This window comes from Hydra vulgaris, chromosome 04 (genome assembly GCF_038396675.1).
Source record: "Hydra vulgaris chromosome 04, alternate assembly HydraT2T_AEP".
Classification (NCBI taxonomy): domain Eukaryota; kingdom Metazoa; phylum Cnidaria; class Hydrozoa; order Anthoathecata; family Hydridae; genus Hydra; species Hydra vulgaris.
In genome coordinates this window covers 13,986,814-14,007,688 of record NC_088923.1, presented here as the reverse complement: position 1 = coordinate 14,007,688, position 20,875 = coordinate 13,986,814, and positions in this window count along the sequence as shown.

Sequence of the window (20,875 nt, the reverse complement as noted above, 5' to 3'; positions counted from 1 at the left end):
TTCTCAGCGAATTTAAAAGTCTGCTTGACAAAAGCATTACTACCTTGATTGACAACGAATGCTATCCTGATTTGTATAGAAATGAGTTAAGAATTAATCATGCAATGCTATTAGAAAATTCACAACAAACCATATCTCTATTAGAGACAACAATAGCTAGTTTTTAAGATAATGGCGATGCAGAAAAGTTTTATCCTCAATTTTACAACGATATTAATTGTGATAGAGGATTTTTCATTAACAGTCTGACTAAAAAAACAACTAGACTTCTTGGCTATGAACTATGCAATCATGTTTTAGCATTTCTTACAAACTCATTTTACAATAATTCGTTTGTAAATTTAAATGATTTATCGTCAATTGAACTTTCAGATAGAGATAAAGAAATTATCTTGTATCTAAGTGGTTATGTATTCAGTACATTTTATTGCAGAATTCGCGGTTTTGGCAGCAAAAGTTAAGCACAGACTGCCTTTCACTTCTTAATGCCAAAAATTTGTAGATGCTAAAAATTGAGGTGGTTTGTGGAAAGTGTCTCCTCCAGTTTTAGAAATCTTTGCAAAAGTTGAGCCTCTCTTTCGCTAACAAAGTAATGGTTTTGCTAAAAAAATTGATTCAGAACTAATTGTAACCGAAATTTTAAAAAACAGTGTTGTTATGGCAAGCATATCTAAACTTTGTAGTCTTTTCACAAATCAAGTATCCAAAGAACTGTCTTTAAACCTATTTTATCATCTCGTTACACTTTATGTTAGAGTGAGATCTTTTTCATATGCAAAAGAAAACTAAGTATCCACAAACTTAAAGAGAATCAAACAAAGTCAAAGTCACTCCGCTCAAAAATGAAAAAAACATTATTTGGATTCGAATAAATAGTTGAATGTAATATCACATTTAAAAACGGCTATTTTCATAGCCACAAATTTCACAAAAACATACTTGGCATAGTAACTCAGTTATTTATTTGTCATTAAAAATATTAGTTTGAGAAAATGTTTCAATTTGTTTGTATCAATAAGTCATAGGTAAGGCCTATAAGACTTACACTAGGACCCTTATCGAAATGTAGTACAAAATTAAAATATACACACAATAGTTTTAAATTTATAATAAACAAATATTTTCAGGTTAACTTTCTGCTCTGACTGACTTGTAGAGAGAGAGTGTTGTTTCATTAAGGTCAGAATCGGGTATTTTTATTGTGATACTACCACTAGGAAGATTGTCATCCAAGGTTAAGGAGCTCCTACCTCGGTCAGGTCACCCTACTATAAATTGTGTGTATTATATATATGCATATATTTATTTATTTATATAAAATGTTACCATACTCAAACTCATGAAAATTAAAACTTTAAATGAAATTATGGCTAAAAATATCAAAACCAGAAAACAAACACTCAAAAAATTTAGAATTTATACTAAAAAATATTAGTATATGAAAAAAAATTCTAGTCCTCTCTTGTATTAGCTATTTGACCTATGTTGACACACCCAAGTGAATAGGTGTCTAATAAAGATTTTTGTAAAGATTTCTTTCTTTACAGATGATGCAAATATGCTAAGAGCAGACATTAAACCGCTGATCTATTGTTTCTAATACAAGCGATCTAACCACTACACATATAAAGGCTCCCCCATGCACCCAATAAGAGGAAGGGACAGCAAATTTAGGGAGCTTTTTTCAAATTTTAGAAGTCCCTAAACCAATTTTGACGAACTAATAATCTAATACATTAGGTACATTTGGTAATCAAATGTTTTTCAAAATTATAGTGTCCTAATGACAGTTTTTGGGAAAAATACATTTTTTTATATATCTAGTGGTAGCTATGAAAAATAGATGAGCTTTAAGAAAATCACCCAGTATCATCCCTGATTACGCGCTAGGTCCCAAATACAATTTCATTGTTATCAGAGGCTCTATAAAAATCCTAATATTTAAATATTATTCTTAAAGGTTCTATAAAAAGCATCATTGGTGCTTGTTTACATTGTAACAAAAACAAAACAAACAAAAAAACAATTCTGCAAAATAAACTTTTTTATTTATTATTTTAACAACGAATTTCTCAATTAACTGATCAATATTTTATGCCATATAATGTTTTTAAAAAGATTTGTGGCAATGAAATAGCCGTTTTTATGCGAATTCATTTATTTTTTTTCAGCAGTACAAGGACACAAAAGAATTTTTTTTAATTAAATCACTCGAAAAGTTAACTTTTTTTATCAACAGATTTTTCAGAGTAAGTCCATTTTCTGCGTGGTATACGTGTCATACTCTCCTCCATTGACATTTTGTTTGATTCATTCAGACAGTTACCTGCAATTGGGTGAAATATATGTTAAATTCGAATAGTATTATCATTGAATCCAAAATCAAACAAGGAAGAATTATCTTTTCTTTTACCAATTGACCGTTGTTGTCCAAAGTAATTTTCTTAAGGTTCTTGACAAAACCTTTCAGTTAATACATACTTTACATTGTTATTAATTAAAAATTTGACAAGTTCAATAACAGAATTAACTGTGATCTTTATACCATAATGGGTTTGCGAAGCAACAAACATATTACTTCTATCACATTTAAAATTATTTCTGGGTCTTGATTCAATAGAAAAAAGCCAATCAGAATGGTATTTTAAAAAATTTTCTTTTAGCCATGTAAATCGAGCATCATAAGTATCAGAAAATGATTTCAAAAATGAGTTGCGTTTTAATATATAATCATTTGTATTACGAACATTTAAGCAATCAAAAAAATCATTAAAATATTTGAAAACTGTGCAGTTCCAGCAGTATCAGATGGTGCATAGATTTCTAATGCAGTACTACATGAATTACTTAAAACTTGTGCAGCTAAACGAAAATTCATAGCTGAAAATGGAGTTATTTAGATGCGCTCAACGGTTAGCTTTGGACATGCATGCAATTGACATTTTAAATCTTCATAAAACAAATCAGTTATATGAGACCATAAAACATGTTGACCCTGATTCCACATGTAACGATTGCTTTTACCAGCTCCAGAATGAGAAAGGCTGTTCCTTAGTGTTTTAATTAAATGAGGGACATCACTATAAAATATATAAACCTTTTATCGCCATCATCAGCAAATAAATTATCAGTGCGGTAAGTCACATCAACATGACCATTATTATCTTCTTTTTCAGTCAGATTAAAATGCATTTAAAAAAATTTTCTATTCGATGATGCTCCATCACAAGTAACTACGACTACTTTTAAACCAACTGAGATTTCTAAAATGCCAACAGCTTTCCAAAATAGAGAAAATAATTGCACTGATGTAATATTTATAGTAGCAAAGCATGCAAAGCTGTATTTGAAATTATTTACAATACTTCTTATTAAGAAAACTAAGACATTAGAAGCAAGTTTGTCTGCCTGTTGTAATATTGCAAAGTTAACAATAGGATGGCCCAAATCAACATAAGCAATTAATTCTCCAGAATGTTTGTCTCAAACAAGATTTTCTTGAATTTTCATTTCATCAAGAACTAGGACAATAAACTTTTCATGAGCTGAAAAATGTTCGACTTTGACTTTTAATTCTTTGATTATATTTTCATTAATCCTAACTTTGGCTTCACATAATTTGTATAGCCACGCAATCGCCTACGACTTGATAAAACTAAAAAACCAGAATTATTTTTCTTGTTTAATCGTACTGCTTCATAAGCAGCTGGTGATTTTGCAGCTAATCCCAAACAGTAACGTATTATTGCTGAATGATAGCGAATCCAATGCTTTGAGCTTTTTAAATATTTTTGCTGCTCTTCTCAAAACAGGCTTATAAATGGAGAAATCTTGCTTTTATCAGCTCCTGCTATTATTTGAACTAAATCACTTTCAATACTTTTACTTATAGCTAGTGATGAATTTTTAATCTCCTGCTTCATCAAAGCTAATTCTTTTTTTAATTCTTTATTTTCCAGACGAACACTCTGTAATGTAAGCTTCAAACGATCTGGAGATGTAAATTTAATTGGTGCACTTAATTTAGCAGGGATACAAGCATTGGAGGAGGCTGAATAAGTGCGAATTTCATAACTGCGAATCTGCATAAGTGCGAAGCAGTTGCAAAGACTGGCATAAGTGCGAACTGGCACAAGCGCAAACTGGCATAAGTGCGCCGAAAGAATTTGCAAACATTGGCATAAGTGCGAACTGGCATAAGTGCGAAACAATTGCAAAAACTGGCATAAGTGCGAACTGGCACAAGCGCGAACTGGCATAAGTGCGCCGAAAGAATTTGCAAACATTGGCATAAGTGCGAATTGGCATAAGTGCGAACTTGCCAATTCGCCACTTATGCCAATTTGCACTTATGCCAATGTTTGCAAATTCTTTCTGCGCACTTATGCTAGTTCGCGCTTGTGCCAGTTCGCACTTATGCCAATGTTTGCAAATTCTTTTGGCGCACTTATGCCAGTTCGCGCTTGTGCTAGTTCGCACTTATGCCAGTTTTTGCAAGTGATTCGCACTTATGCCAGTTCGCGCTTGTGCCAGTTCGCACTTATGCCAGTTCGCACTTATGCCAGTCGCACTTATGCTGATTCGCAGTTATGAAATTCGCATTTATTCAGTCGCCCCAAGCATTGGCAACATTTTTTTTCAAACTTATGATTTCTTTTTTTTTTCAATGCTTTTGCATTAAGAACAGCATTACACTAACTCAATCAGCATAATACATGACTGAGATCAAAAATACTCTGTCTGATTTAAGGGAAACTCATTCCTAGATGAAAATAAATCAAACTTTTTTGAAATACAATGTTTAATAAATAGATTTAACTTTAACGCAAATATATCAGTTATTACAGAACACAGGCTAAATGAAGTAACAACAGAAATAAGATTTGAAGCTGAAATATGTTGCATTGACCTTTTATATTTTCTATATAATAAATGATCATCTGAAATGAGCCAAGAATATACACGAATGGTAAAAGCAAGACTATCATCAACATATATTTCATATAGAGGACATAAGTGGATTGTGTCATAAAGTTTAAATTCTGCCACAACACGACTCACTGTCCAGTTACAAATCTTTAACTTGCAAATACGATTTAGGAACTCTTCGTATGATTTATATATGGATTTAAAAGTAATAATACTATTTGAAATCATAGAAGCATCTCTTTTAGCAACGATTGAAGATGCAGATTCCATTTGTATAGGTATTGATGATATAAAACGTTTTTTTTGGTAGACGAATAGTCGGTAATGATCCAGATTTTAGTGACTTTCTATTATCGTTATGAAGTATCATTTCTGGAAGATAATGCTTTTCACAAATAAACAGACTCTTACTTTCTATTTGAGCCTTTAAAGTTATATCTTGAATACGAACTTTAAGAATAATGGTTATAAGATTTTTCCTCCAAGAAGTATTAAAACTATTGTTAGATGGAGGAATTTTAAATATTAAAACTACCTTATGCCTCCTAGAAATACTGCATCCATAAATAGAACAATTAGCAACAAGCATTTAAAGAATTGGATAAAGAAGATGCAATTTAAACAAGCAGTTCGTAGAAAAAAAATCAAAGAAAATAAATTTTGTGCACTCTGCGGCGGACTGGACACTAAAAAATTGCTAACTAAGAGTTGGTCATAGGAATACCGCAAGTACCCAGACAATTTTTTTCTTATGACTATGATTTAACCAAAGACATATTAAAAGATGGGCGTTTAATATATTGTTTAAAACCCAAGATATCTATATTCATAAATATCTATGAATAGTTATAAATAACAATGGTAAAACGATAAAAACGATAAAAATATGCGTTTTGTGGAATACTTTTCATATGATTTTATGTGATACATCAAAATGATAACTGTCTCTTCTATTCAATTAAGTAAGAAAAAAATATTATTATGTAAAGTATTGTGATTAATATTTTGTGAAACATTTTTTATATTATTTTATATATTCAATTACCCATAACTCCTTGCATAACTCCTGTATAACTACACTGGGCTGTTCATTAACTATGTGAAAAATTTTTTGACATTTTCTCCCCATCTCCCCTTTGTCAATAACTTGTCAAACTTTTAGAGAACCCTTTGTAAAACTAAGTCAACATTCGATACCCCTACCCTTTGAATAAATCAATTGCAATGATATTGTTAAATATTTATCTTAATTTATGTACAGTGCACAATCCGTGTCACTATCCGTAAATAGGCCAATACTTCTCACTTTAGATTTAACTTAAGACCTAACCCAATTTCACAGTGAAAGCCAATTAATTCTAGTAGTGTCTAGTATAACATGCATTTAACTAGTAAAAATGCATTTGTACATAATGCACTAGTAAAAATGCATTCTAATAAAAATGCATTTAACAAATTGTATAAACCAGGTGTCGGCATTCTTTTGAGATGCAAGAGCCAAAATTTCATTTTATAAAGTTTTTAAGTTTTTAAAGAACTTATAACATTTTTGTTTTAACATTATGTCAATATTTGTGCTTGGAGTGTAAGAGCCGCATCTTGACATCGAAAAAACAACATGAGGCTTGCGAGCCGCAGGTTGTAAAAAAAATCTATACTAGTTCTTTTTTTTTTTTGCATAAACCTTTTTAGTTTGCACAAAAAAAACTAACCAACAACAACTTTAAAAAATAATAGTATTACGAGTAGATATCTCGCGTGCGCTTATTTAGTTCTACACGTGTCGGATCTTTTTAAAACACAACACAGTTTAAAAAAAGTAGGAATATAAATAGCTTTAATTAAATTACTGAAGGCTGAGCGAGTATGCAACAAAGGATTGCAAACGCTGTCTAATTTTTCTTTTTTATATAATTAAATTTGTTATTGTTGACAAGGGGGAGGAGGGAGGTCAAGGCAAGTTGACGTCAACAATGTTACTTTTTTAAATACACTCAAACCTCTTTTTATGCGGTCCTTTTTTATGCGATACTTTATTTTTGTGTTTTGTTTTATGCGATTTTTTTTGTGCGATCTCATATAGTTTAATTTTTGAACGCGCAGTAATTTCAATCTCAACGATTAATATGTGTAATATGTATGTACATACGTCATTATATAGTTACTGTTATGAACATGCAACCACAAACTGCGTTACATTGACAGACTACGAAGGATAATTGTTGTACATTTTGATAAGTTTTGCATGTATAAAATAAATACGTATGTAAATAAAATATTTAAAAATACCTGGAAATATTTAAATATACCTGGAAATGTAAAACCCCTTAAGATCATGCAATATGCAGATGACACAATGGTTACCGCTCAAAATATCTCATATATTGATGAAATTTTTAAGGAAATAGAATATTTTGAACTTGCCACTGGGTCCAATATAAACAAGGCCAAATCAAAAGCCCTGGCACTTGGAGGCTTTGATCACCTCGCATATAAAAGTTTCATAAATAAAGGCTTTTATAAGGATCACGGTATAGCCTGGGTCAATCATAGCGGCCTGAAAATACTGGGAGTAACATTTAATACAGACCTAGCATACTCAGCTACACAAAATTGGAAAGAAATAATAAATAAATTCAAAAACCAAACTAAAATCTTTAAATATAGGAACGTATCCTTGAAATGCAAAGGAACTTTCTTAAACACCCTTGCACTTTCAAAGATATGGTATCTAGCCAACATATTTCCTTTAAATAAAATATTCGAAAACAAAATAAAAAAAGAGATTTCAATTTATTTGTGGCAAAGTGAATACGCTGAACCTGTTAAACGAGATATACTTTACCTACCTACTAAAAACGGAGGTTTGGGAATACTCGATCCAGCAAAACAAAGTCTAGCCCTCAGGATAAAACATCTATTACAGATACAACACTATGAAAACCCACATGAAAGCCACTATTTCCAAAAATACCTACTAGCCACTTCAATTTTAAAAATAGCAAACCAAAAATATCAACAGTGGAAGTTTCTAACCCAAAATAACTACTCTAAAACACTAAACAACCCTCCTTTCTATTATCGCGATGTTGTAGACATTCTTAAAAAAAATGATAACCTATTCTTATTAACAAATAAGTCGTCTAGCAATATATCAGACACTATTATACAATAAAAGTAACACTCACATTAAAAAAGTGCAAACATACTGGGAGGTAAAACTTCAAAAGCAACTATCTTGGAGAACTATATGGCTAAGAGCTTTTAACTCTTATGCCCAAGGACCAAGTCAGAATACTCAGTGGAGAATGCTGCAAAACAGTCTCCCAACCATGGAAAAACTACAAACATGGAGAAAAAACAGAGGAAGAGCTAGCCCACTCTGTGGTACCTGTGGTCTACTGGAAACAACACTGCACCCTTTCACATCGTGTAGAATAGCAAGGACAGTGTGGACCAAACTTAAAACAGTGTACAAAACCTTGCAACCAACGCAACCCTTTAATATAGTCCATACTGTCCTCTTGACTGATATCAATGGTACCAATTGGAACAACAAAAAGACAAAAATTATAACGACCATTACAAATATCACTACTACAGAACTGTGGAGAGCAAGAAATATGAAAGTAAAAGAAAACAAGATCATAACACCAAAAACAATTGTAGAAAACATAAAACGAGAAATCAAGTACATATGGAACATAAAATATAACAAATATCGAAAACAAAATGAAATAGAGAACTTTCATAATATATATTCCATAAATAATGCAATAAGTCAAGCAAATTCGTATGAACTAATCTTCAATTTATAGACCAAAACTGCAAGTGATCTCGACTTTTCGTTTTTTTATCGAATTTTTCGCTTTTTCGTGCATCGTTTGTTTTTGTTTTTTCATATGATCACTTTAAATATAAAATCTAAAAGAAAATAAATGAAAATATATATATTAAAACAAAACAAAAGTAAATTAAATATAAAAAAAAAAAAAAAAAGTATTTAAAAATGCTCGAATGTGTTTTTTCTAAATCATATTTATCGTATGTGTTTTTTCTAAATCATATTTAGGCGGTCCGTATCTAACCGCATAAAAAAAATGTTTTTAATATTGTTTCGAAAACTATTTTTTATAGGTACTCCTGTTGTTTTATGTGATTTTTTTATGTCTTTTCTTTTATGCAATCCCTATCTACCGCACAAAAAGAGGTTTGAGCGTAAATTTAGTTATTTAAAAAAGGAAATAAAGCAGCGTTTGCAGTCTCGTGTTGCATACTCGCTCAACCTTAAGTAATTTAATTAAAGCTATTTATATTCCTACTTTATTTACGACGAAAATCAAATCATCTTTGTCAAACAACTTAGTTTTAATTTTTTTTCGGTATTTGAAGGCAAAGGGTCTGAAATTTTTCGATAATTATTGTTGAGTTGTGAAAATTATTGTGAAATTTTTTATTTTTGACGTTAACGGTTATATACAAATAAGTTATTTTTAAGCAAAGCTAACATATCAATTAGTATATTTATAAAAAATGCTTTTTAAAATATAATAATTGATACGCTTTATATGATATGCGTGATATGTTACTTGCTTTTATATTACTATGCTTTTATATTACTTTTGGGAGATTCAAATGCCTTATATGTATTTAAGAATGCCTTATATAAAGCATTCTTAATTAATGCATTTGATTTTCCCAAAAGTAAGTGTATGGGTAATAACATGTTTACTGAATGAAGTTAGCAAAGCAAAAATGTCAGTTAAATGTCGGTTTATTTTAAAAAATACGTAAGAAACTTTAAACCGCATAGAATTTCAGTAACTTGCGGCGTCTTTGATTGATAACAATGCGTTAAATGTCTATTTATACAATCTATTTATACGCCCTTGACTTAACTAAAAAATATAGAAAAAATTTTCATCGCAATTGGACGTGTTTTCAGTTGCTCGTAAAACAACTTACAATTTATGATAACTTTTATAAAAATTTAAAATAATAAAATAAAGCAATGGATAAAGTAATATCATTAGAAAATATAAAGAAAATGGTAGCTGGTATGTTAAAAAATTAAAGTATTTTCTTATTATCTTGGAGAAAATATTATATTATTATCTTATCTTGGATATTATCTTGGAGAAAACTAAACAAATTTTAAAAGAACAAGAAAAGAACTTTACTTATATTTCTTCCGCTAATATGAAAATTTTAACGGAATGACTCGATAAACTTGAAATTGATACTATCGAGTCATTAATACAACGGAGTGGGTTAGGGGTGAAGGGAATAAAAGGAGGGGAGCTGGAAATTTTAGTCAAGATCTAATAAACGGGGAAGGAGGGAGGAGGATGGGGGAAATAATGGGGGAAGCATTAGGGAGTTTAAAAAAAGGAAGGTGGGGGGGGGGGGATTTTTAATGTTACAATCAATATAAATATTTTTAATAAAAAATTTCAGTTTATAAATCCAAATTAATACTTTTTAAAAAACACGCATAAAATTATTTAAATATAGCGTGGTTTGCGCATTTTCTAACAGCTACAGCTGTTAGAAATACTGCATTTGACCGCAAGAACTTTATCATAATTTTAATAGGATTTAATATGGCGATATAAGTTTATACTTTGGTGAGAAATAAACCGAAAGCTCGTTTTCGACAAATCAAGATTCACTAGGTAGACGATATTCAAAGTCAGTTTACATTGAACGTTTTTGTTTTTGTCAGTGACTGAAATAAATATTTTCTTATTTTTTAAAGGGCGATTTTCACTGATTTTTTGTTTTTAGTTTTAGTAAAAAGTAAAAATTAATAAAAGGGGGGTCTTAATAAGCTTGGGGTGGGTGGGAAAATTTTCCAAAAATTATTAAATGTCTTTCCCCTCCTTCTTTTTATTAAGCACTCGAGATTACAATAATAAACATAACATAAATAATTTCGCAAACAATTTGATCCTCAAGTAGCAACGTTCATGTGGCCCGACAATGGTCCGTTTTTGGCTGCGGAGCACGACTAGGCCTGGCGCAGTGCCGCCATGCACATCGGCTTAAATACGATTCAGGGCTGGCTAGCCAATGCAAGCTCTGACGTTTCATCGGGTCACCACTGGCAAATCCATTAAGGTCCAATGCAGGCCCACAGTAGATTCACCAGAGCAGAATCAGTAACGGGCAACAAAATGTTCCTGATTATTAGAATGGAGAAAATACCATTAAGTTAACACGCTCTATTTTTCGATATGTAAACTTAAAACAAAACGAATATATTCATTTTGTTTTAAGTTTACAAATCGAAAAAAAGAGCGTGTTAACTTAATGGTGATTTCTCCATCCTAATAATCAGTATAATAATGTATATATACATTGCTTTGCTTCATGAAAATAAAACCAAATTCGACGAAAAAATGCTTTTTATAATTCTTATAAAGAAGAATTCGTAAATAAAAATAGTAAATTATTTTTGACAGAAAATTATTTAAGAAAATCAAAGAGATTTGATTTATATAGGGTAGACCAGGGCTAGTTGGCCGCTGGAGTAAGTTGACGAACTGCATTTATCTTCAGAGTCTTTCATCAAAAAGTGACAAAAAATTACACAGAAACAATCTTATTGACCATTTCATTTTTCACTGTAGTATTGTCAGGATTTGCACACGCGCATGGGAGATATTGAGATTTATGCGTTTTTTGGACAAAAACGTTTTGTTGTAAAAGTTCCAGTCACAATTGGTTTACTATATCCAGTCAGACTTTTTTTTCAAAGTTGCTGTTTTTCAGGATCTATAGACTGTTTATTGAAAAAAAAGCTTCCGGGGTAAGTTAGCAAATTTTTCAAATTTTTTTAATTTTTAACAACATTAAAAAAATTTATTCTTACAAAAAAATTTAAATAAAAATTTTTTTAGTTCTTTTTTTCACCGATAAAAAGTGGACTACTGTTTTGGCTTTTATACGGACTAATATTTGGTACAAGCTAAAAGTAATACTAAATTTTGGGATAAAATTGTTGCAAAAATTAATTAAAAAAAAATTTCTATTAATTTTGCACTTAATAGTGCATTAATAATCATTTTTATAGTTTGCGCCAACTTACCCCGTGGCCCCACCACGTTGACGCAATTTTTTATTTTTTTTGAGGGCACGAAAAGGCCCTAAGAACTTTTTTTTGTTAATGAATGCAAATTTTATAAATTACCCTAACCCATACTCTTTAAGACTACAGTTTAATATTTTCAAAAAAATGTACTGTTAGGGCTACAGAGCTCATAGAGTAAAAACCGAGCCAACTAGCCCCGGTCTCCCCTACATTAAATTTTCTTTAGAAACGTTTTATAAAGGGCTACTTATTTTACAACTTTTTTTTTATTATCAATAAATTTTTTGTGTCATCATCAAAATCTCTTTAAGAAATTTAGAAATAAAATTTAAAATCAATCTGTGTACATAATTTATGTCAGGTTGCAATTATAGCAACCATACTCCCAACGGTTGGTAACACCTGATTACTAAAAAATGAGACAGCTTTAAATTTGTTATTATAACCATAGTTACATAGCTATCAAATTTAGTTTAAAATAATTTTATAAACAATTATATGATATTTAAAAAAATATATTTATTGGTTTTCAATAGCATCATTAAAAGCAAACCGACCTAGACGAACTGAAGTCATTAAGACATAACGTTTTGCCACTTCCGGATCCATTTTGATAAGAAAATTCACAATACGCCGTTTGAGTTAAGGAATCCTTGTTGCTTGCCAATTATCCTCATAGACTAAGCGTTTCAACTGACCCCAAAAGTCCTCAATTGGTCGAGCTTCTGGTACATTAGGTGGATTTTTTACCTTAGGTAGGTATTTGATGTTATTGGCATCAAGAAAAGAAACCACTTCATTTGCATAGTGCGAGCTAGCTAAATCTGGCCAGAATAAGTACTCTTCATTTTTATAATGTTCATCAATGAAGGGTATTAACCGCTTGCGGAGACATCCGATGTATGCTTGTTTGTTGATTGCCTGGCCACTTTCAAAAAACATTGCTTTTGAAGTCCCTTTGGGCGATATAATCAAAGAGACTAGCACCTTTTCCTCGTACTTCTTCTTTCTTTTGAATTTGACGTTGCTAGTTATAGATGGCACGTCGCTAGAATAGAAGCCATCGTTGACAGCCAATGTTGTATTCGCATATGTGAAATATGATTCGTCATCCAAGACAAAATCAAAATTCTTAAAATTGCAATATATATGCCAACACAAAGGTTTGATTCGAGCTTGATGGCTTTCGCTTCGATGTGGAATCTTTTTCTTCTTGTAATATCTAATATTCGTCTTGTTTTTGGGAATTTTGGATATAAACGATTGCCACAATCGAATCTTCAAGCTACTTGACGTTGTGAAACACCGTGATGATGATCAAATGCCTTTTTCAATTGGCCTATGTGCTTTTTATCCATTTTTTTGCCTTTGGACCGCTTCCTTTTTTTCGTTGATAGCCTAAAGTATTGTCTTCACGTTCTAGAGCACGATATATGGTCGCTTTCGATGCTCCTTCATCTAGAAAGTGTTTTACTGTAAAGATTTTTGGGTTTTCCAGATGCGAATTTCTAAATTGGCAAATACGTTTTCTTAGGTCTTTTTGCAAACTTGTTTTATATGGAGCCATTTTAATTAATATTTTAAAACTATAATATAATTTTAATAGAGCATTAGATTTCCTATAAATATACTAATTTATTTCAATTGCATGATTATGAATAACATACATAAATTGATTTAAATTTTGTCTCATTTTTTAGTCATCAGGTATTATTTAACAATGTTCAAAACTATTAATATATCTCAACAGTCTTATGGCTCTTTGTTTTCTGCCACCGCTACGATCAGCATCTCCTGCCAAATAGTGAACAATAGCTTTTTGGACATCACTTTCGGATGCATCTTTGATTGGAGGATTTTTTCTTAATGCTCCTGTGAATATACATTGTCCTTTACAGTTGAACAGAAAAAATTACTTATTATTAAAGATAATAATAAAAAAAAAAGACTTCTTACTCTGAATAACACGTCGGCACTTCAAGTCACAAAATGTTTTTTTTTAAGCTCTCTCTGTCCTGACCAATTAAACATTTTGAGAACCTCATTTTCAAATAGAGCGGAAATCATTCGTCTGACTGCTTCTTTTAAACTTTGACCACCTTTTGATGCAACTCCATATACCTATATATGTATTCATGCGTATATATATATAAATATATATATATATATATATATATATATATATATATATATATATATATATATATATATATATATATATATATGTATGTGTATATAAATATATATACAAATATATATATATATATATATATATATATATATATATATTTATATACACACAAATATATATATATTTTTGTATGTATATTATATATATATATAAAAAAATATATATATATATTTGTATATATATATTTGTGTATATTATATATATATATATATATATATATATATATATATATATATATATATATATATATATATATATATATATATATATATATATATATATCACAATTAAATCAACAATTTTTTTTTTTTTGTAAATCATTTTTTTGTAAGATCAGGCAGTAAATATTTAGCTAATAAATTTAATATAAGTATATTAATAAAATTTAATAATTAGTTTAAATTTGAAATAGAAATTTTAATGTAAAAATTGTTTAAATACAGTTCAGATCAATATATCAATTTCAGTACTTACAAGTTTATTAAAAATTAATTTTTCTTGAGTTAGAATATTTTCAAGCTCTTGAAGTTTTATTAGATGAGTTAGATACAATATTAGGAACAAAGGTTGCTAAGCATTCTACCACATCAACTGTAATCTCTGTTAATGGAATCACTTAAAAATCAAATTGATTGCCTGTATCTTTCTCTGCTGGTTTTGTTACAACTTTTTGATTTATAAAAGGAAGTGGTAAAGAGTTCTCACTGATCACAGGAAATTTTGGTACTTGAGGGGCTGGCGTGTGAGATTTTGTTTTTGAAAGAAGGATATTTTTGTTCAAAATTTTTTTTTTTTTTTTTTTGTTAATTTACCTCCTCAAGGCCGAAAAGGCCACTAAAGACGATGAGACTACTCATTTGTGGTTTAACCCTCTCTAAACTCTATAACTCCGAAACACGAACCTTGACGAATAAGGCCGCTGTGCGGAGAAACGTGTTGAGCGCGGTACTACCACTGCATCACCCTCATCCAAAAACGTAACTATTGCAAATTTTCTATTAGCCATTATAAAAATGCAAAAGCTAAAAAAATCACAAACTAATAGACTTAAAGAAACATATTCCATGTCTTTTTTCAAAAAATAATATAAACCTGGGTTCATTTATAAAGACAAAACTATATAAATGTATATAGTTTTGTTTTTGTTAATGAATACAGTTAGTACTCACATTAATGAATCCAGTAAAGTAGTACTCACCAGAAATTACATACGATATTTAAAAAAGATGTTTAAAGATTTTAATTTTGTTTTAATATTTCCATTTTTTGCTTAGGTTATCAACCTAAAAATGTATTATGTGAGTGGGTACACAATGAAATATGCAAATAGTTTTAAAACATATGTATTTTATGTACATAAACGGTTTTAGTAAATCATGACTGAAACTTATCTTAGATTTTTAGATAAAAACAACTCGTTTAAAACACTAATATGTTTTGCAAAACTATTATGCAATAATGATATAAATATTTTAAAACAATGCTGAAGAATATTGTTTGAAGTTTAGAGTATCATTAGCTAACGTTATAGAAAAAACCATTTAATATACAAATAAATTATGCCAAAAAATTAACATTAATTAAGTAAATGCTAACAATCCATCATTGGAATAATAGCATAATTACCATCAGAAGGTATAGAAACATATTTTTTTTGTATTTCTGAAGTTAAACAATAAAATAGTTCATCATTTAAGTGAGAAGCTTTACCAATGTTAACCTTAAGAGATTTGCATGGATACAAAAACAAATTTTGAAGTTCTTCAAACTGTTTATAAATAACTAGTATCTGATCAGGTGTTTTGACAATATTCTGCACAACAATAACTTTTAAACCAAATTTTTTTAAACCAAAGCAGTTATCTCCAGCAGTAACTTTGAGGCTCCAAGGCTTACAATACAGTTCTTTATACTGACCACATTTGTTAAACAATTTAATAGCTGGTCCATTGAAATGCCCCTTTGTAACATATGCACTCTTTGGATTATCCTGAGTTTTCTGTTGTTTTAACTCAAAAGCTGTTTTCTCAAAAAGCCCTCTAACAATTTGCTGTAAAGGTAAGTGAGACGCTCGCTCAAGTCTCTTAATTTGTGATAAGTAGTTTTAAAATGGAAATGTTGAAATATTATCCAAAAGACCAAATGCTTTGGCATCTTGTGTCACATGTATAAGCTCATGCATATTATATGTAACTACTTCTTTGCTAGATAATTTAGAGATATGGTCTACAAACAGTAATAGTAAATTATGGGTAAAGTCAGCATAATTGTGGCACAAATCTTTACTTAACAATATCGTCATTGCCACAGATAGAAGCATGAAATTGTTATAAAATGGAGCTGGAAAAATCCCATTAAAACACACCATGCTAGTATAAAGGAAGAGCTGCCTAAATTCAGTTGTTTCCATCGTTCAAATTCATGAAATGATTGTGGTTTACGTGCTAACATTGAAGGAATGTAAGGTCTCATGTCCATTAACTTATTTAATAAGTAATGAATTCCATGTGGGCCATTCTGGTTGCTAAAGGTCCCTTGAGCCATAAAAAACCATTTTTCTTATTACACCAAGGCAAACCATATGCATATAATCTGCTGGTATTTGTGATATCATGCCAAAAAAAGTAATATTAATTAGAGGACTTAGTCCAAAAGGATGTTCCTTATTTTTCATTTCAAGGAATGACAAATTTGTTTGAAGAACTGCAGATGTTTCTGGAAATATTACACGTTCAGCATAAACGCCATATTGTTCACACTTACCACATCCATACAATGCTCCATGCCCATTAATACATTTGATAAAAGCTTGTGCCGGTGTGTCACAAATCAGAGCAGAAATTTTTATCTTATAACAAATCTTATTATACATAATGCTCGTACTCTGAAGCTCTACAATTTTATTAACAAAATCTGTCAAATATGCATTGATAGAAGTAAGCTTACTATTTCCACAGTACATTGCAATTGTAAATGGGTCCCTATTTATTTGAACTAATCCTTCAAACTGTTCAATCAAACCTAAAATTGGCCAAAACTGCACCTTTGAACTTTTAAATAAAGGCAATCCATCAATGTTAAATTGTAATGAAATAACCTGATTTTCTGTAAAATTGCTATTAACAAGTGTTTCAGCTTATCAACAATACCTTCTTTTATGCGAAAATAATAGTATGAATTTTCACGCACTTCTTTTTTGTTAAACTCAGATTGCATTATTGTTTTTGGACTTTTTTTCAAATCTGTGAAAAAAATTCGTAATATAGTCAGCGAAGCGCTAAAGGCTTTTTAAGTGATGTTATAAGAATGTGACCAAAATGCCAAATCTGCTTTAAGTTTGTCTGTTTTTAAAGACTGTGTGTATTCATCAGAATCACTGCTTAACATGTTTTCAAATTCTTGGCAATCATCACCATCAGAAATATGATCATTAAAAATTTATGTACAAGTAGCTGACAATGAGTCATTGAAACTTTGAGTAAATAACTAAATGCAGCTGTTTGACTTTTGCTGCCAATGAGAGAAACTGCACGTGTTTCAGACAATTGAGACTGATCATACATTACATACATGCATACATACATTCATATATATATATATATATATATATATATGTATATATATATATATATATATATATATATATATATATATATATATATATATATATATATATATATATGTTACTGTTACCCGCAGTACCAGGAATTAGCTAAATGCTAATGTTTATAATATAATTTAATATTGCAACTCTGAGTTTCATGTGTTATCACAATCATCAGGCAAGTAGTAAAAATTTAATTTTGCTACTACTGCTAAGGTAGCAAAATTAAATTTTTACTACTTGCCTGATGATTGTGATAACACATGAAACTCAGAGTTGCAATATTAAATTATATTATAAACATTAGCATTTAGCTAATTCCTGGTACTGCGGGTAACAGTATCATATACATTTTATAGCTCTAGTTTATCTATTGAGCACTCTTTCAAGTATACAATATTATACATGATAATATAAAGATATTTTCTTTATTCATACATATACACTTACGTATATATATATATATATATATATATATATATATATATATATATATATATATATATATATATATATATATATATATATATATATATATATATATATATATATATCTGTGTATGTGTATGTGTGTATATAGTTTATGTATGTGTATGCGTTGATGTATATCTCTGTTTGTTTTTATTCATTTATTTAAAATCTAAAATGAATGTATGAATTAAATAATCATGAAGATGTACAATTAAAAGACAGTATAAACATAACTTACCAAAATTTAAGTAAACAATTTGGAGAAAATTGATTTAATGTTAGGCAAAATATTTATGGACCCACCTTTTATGTAACAAAGAACACATTTTTTAAATGTCCAAGTAATCTTGAACAAGTTAATTTCCATTAACCGAACTGACATTACATCTTGTCGACATGATCATAGCAACTTAAGTTGCTAAGCAAGTTAAGTTCCTTATTCGGACATGGCGATGGTTCAGTTGTGGCCTATTGGCTCTAGTGTGCCATCTGTGTCCCGTTATTGGCTCTCCAGTACTGGAATGTCGCAAAAGGACCACACAACAGTTGCTAACTGGCTAACCAGCTCTGGTGAATCATTTTTGGTACAACAATGGTTCAAATCGGCTCCGGCGTGCCTTTCATGGAGTTTTAATGTCCCGTAATTAGATCGCCAGAACCGGCGCAACCGGCACAGGCCCATACGAGCGCTGCTACTTGGGTCGCTAGTTGTCAAAAGGTCACATTTTTAGAAACCAAACTCAATGAAATTAAAAAAATAAAAATATGCACGGGATGAAATCATTTTGTGAAAGTTTAAAATAAAAAAAATGAACAACCTAGTTAAAAATAAAAATGAAATATTAAAAATCAGAAACAAACTAAGTGAGATGGAAGATCGTTTGCGTAGAAATAATTTAAAAATAGATGGAGTAAAAGAAAGTGTAAATAAAACATGGGTTGAATCAGAAAATAAAGTGCATAAATTGTTAGAGGAATAGTAGTTAAAAACAGAAGCCTAGAAGTTAAAAACACAAAAGTTTAAAGTGCACATTGAGTGGGACCAAGAGCTATTAAATTATATGGAAAAAGCTGAAATACTCGTAAAATATTAGGGAAGGGTTATATGCAGTAAGATATTTCGACTTCTTTGTCAAAATATCTCACGACAAACTAGTCGTTCGTAATTGGGCTGTGAAGAAAGGAGATGTTGTCTCCATTAACACTATATAAGTATCAATATATTTTTAATTTTTTTCTTATTTGTTTTTTTTTTTTTGTCTTAAAAGTGATGATAATTTAAAAAACTAAACTTTGTGATAAAATTGTCAGAAATTGTGTTAATGACTCAGTCGGCAAATATTTAAATCTAAAATCATTAAAAAGCAAATACTATTCAATTTCTGATTCTAAAACTTTATCTTTAACAAAATAAAAATACATTTTCAATTTTAAATAATAATATTCGAAGTATAAACAAAAATTTCGAAAATTTAAAACTTTTAATGCATAAATTAAGTCACGATTTCAAAATAATTTGTCCTACAGAGACCTGGTGTAAATACAACGAACGTAATTTGCAATTTGATTTAACAAATTACATAACAATTCATCAAGCGCGAAACTTCTGTAAAGGTGGAGGTGTTTTGTTTTTATCCATAATTCCATTAACTTTATACCACTTCTTTTTGTCCAGGTGGTGGACAAAAGTAAAAAAAAAATGCATTTTCAAAAATTACATTACTATATACCATTTTATTGTTAAACATTCGGCTTTTATAAAATGTATAGAGTAAACTGGGTAAAAGTAAACGAAAAAAAAAGTGAACGGTTTAGCAATTTTGTTTCTTATGCATTTATTGAAGGCTAAAACAAAAAATCTTTAAAAATGCGAGGCACTGTTTGTAGAGAATTTTGTGCTCTATCTAGAGGTATAAAAATTATTTAAAAAAAAAACTTATTTTGCTATAGCAAACCTCAAAATTTTCACCCTCGTAAATAATAAAGTTTTTTTTTCTAAAAAATCAACTTCAAAACTCTTAAAACTAAAATTAAATTTCATAAACAAAAAAGGCTATTTTGTACAAAATTTTATGACAACCAAGATTCTCTTTTCAAGATTGAATTTGCAAGTTCCAGAAAAAAGTTATAAGCAAAAATAAAAATTAATTGTTTTTCGGGGGAAGAGTAAACATTCTAATTGCTCACACTTATGCATTAAGATAAGCGCGAATAAACTAATTAATAGTTAATAATTATTTAAAACGTAAATAAATACGGCAGCCTTTGCTTTTATCTAAAAAATTACAAATTGCTCAAACATTTCAAGTACCATCTCAACCTGCTCGATCTTCATCAGAGCATGCTTCATCATTCTCAACTGAGCCTGTTTCATCATCTTTATCCCAGTCTGTCATCATCTATCATCAGTCAGCATCAAACTCCAACAATTCGCTAGCTTCAAAATTTAACAACAACACCAGTGACTCCTGCTCAAACGAATCAAAATTTGCAATACTTCACGGAAAGGCTCGAAGGCAATTTGAAAAAGTTTTACAGCGCCACCATATTAACACGCAGTTAGAATTCCGAGAGTTGAAGGCCAGTG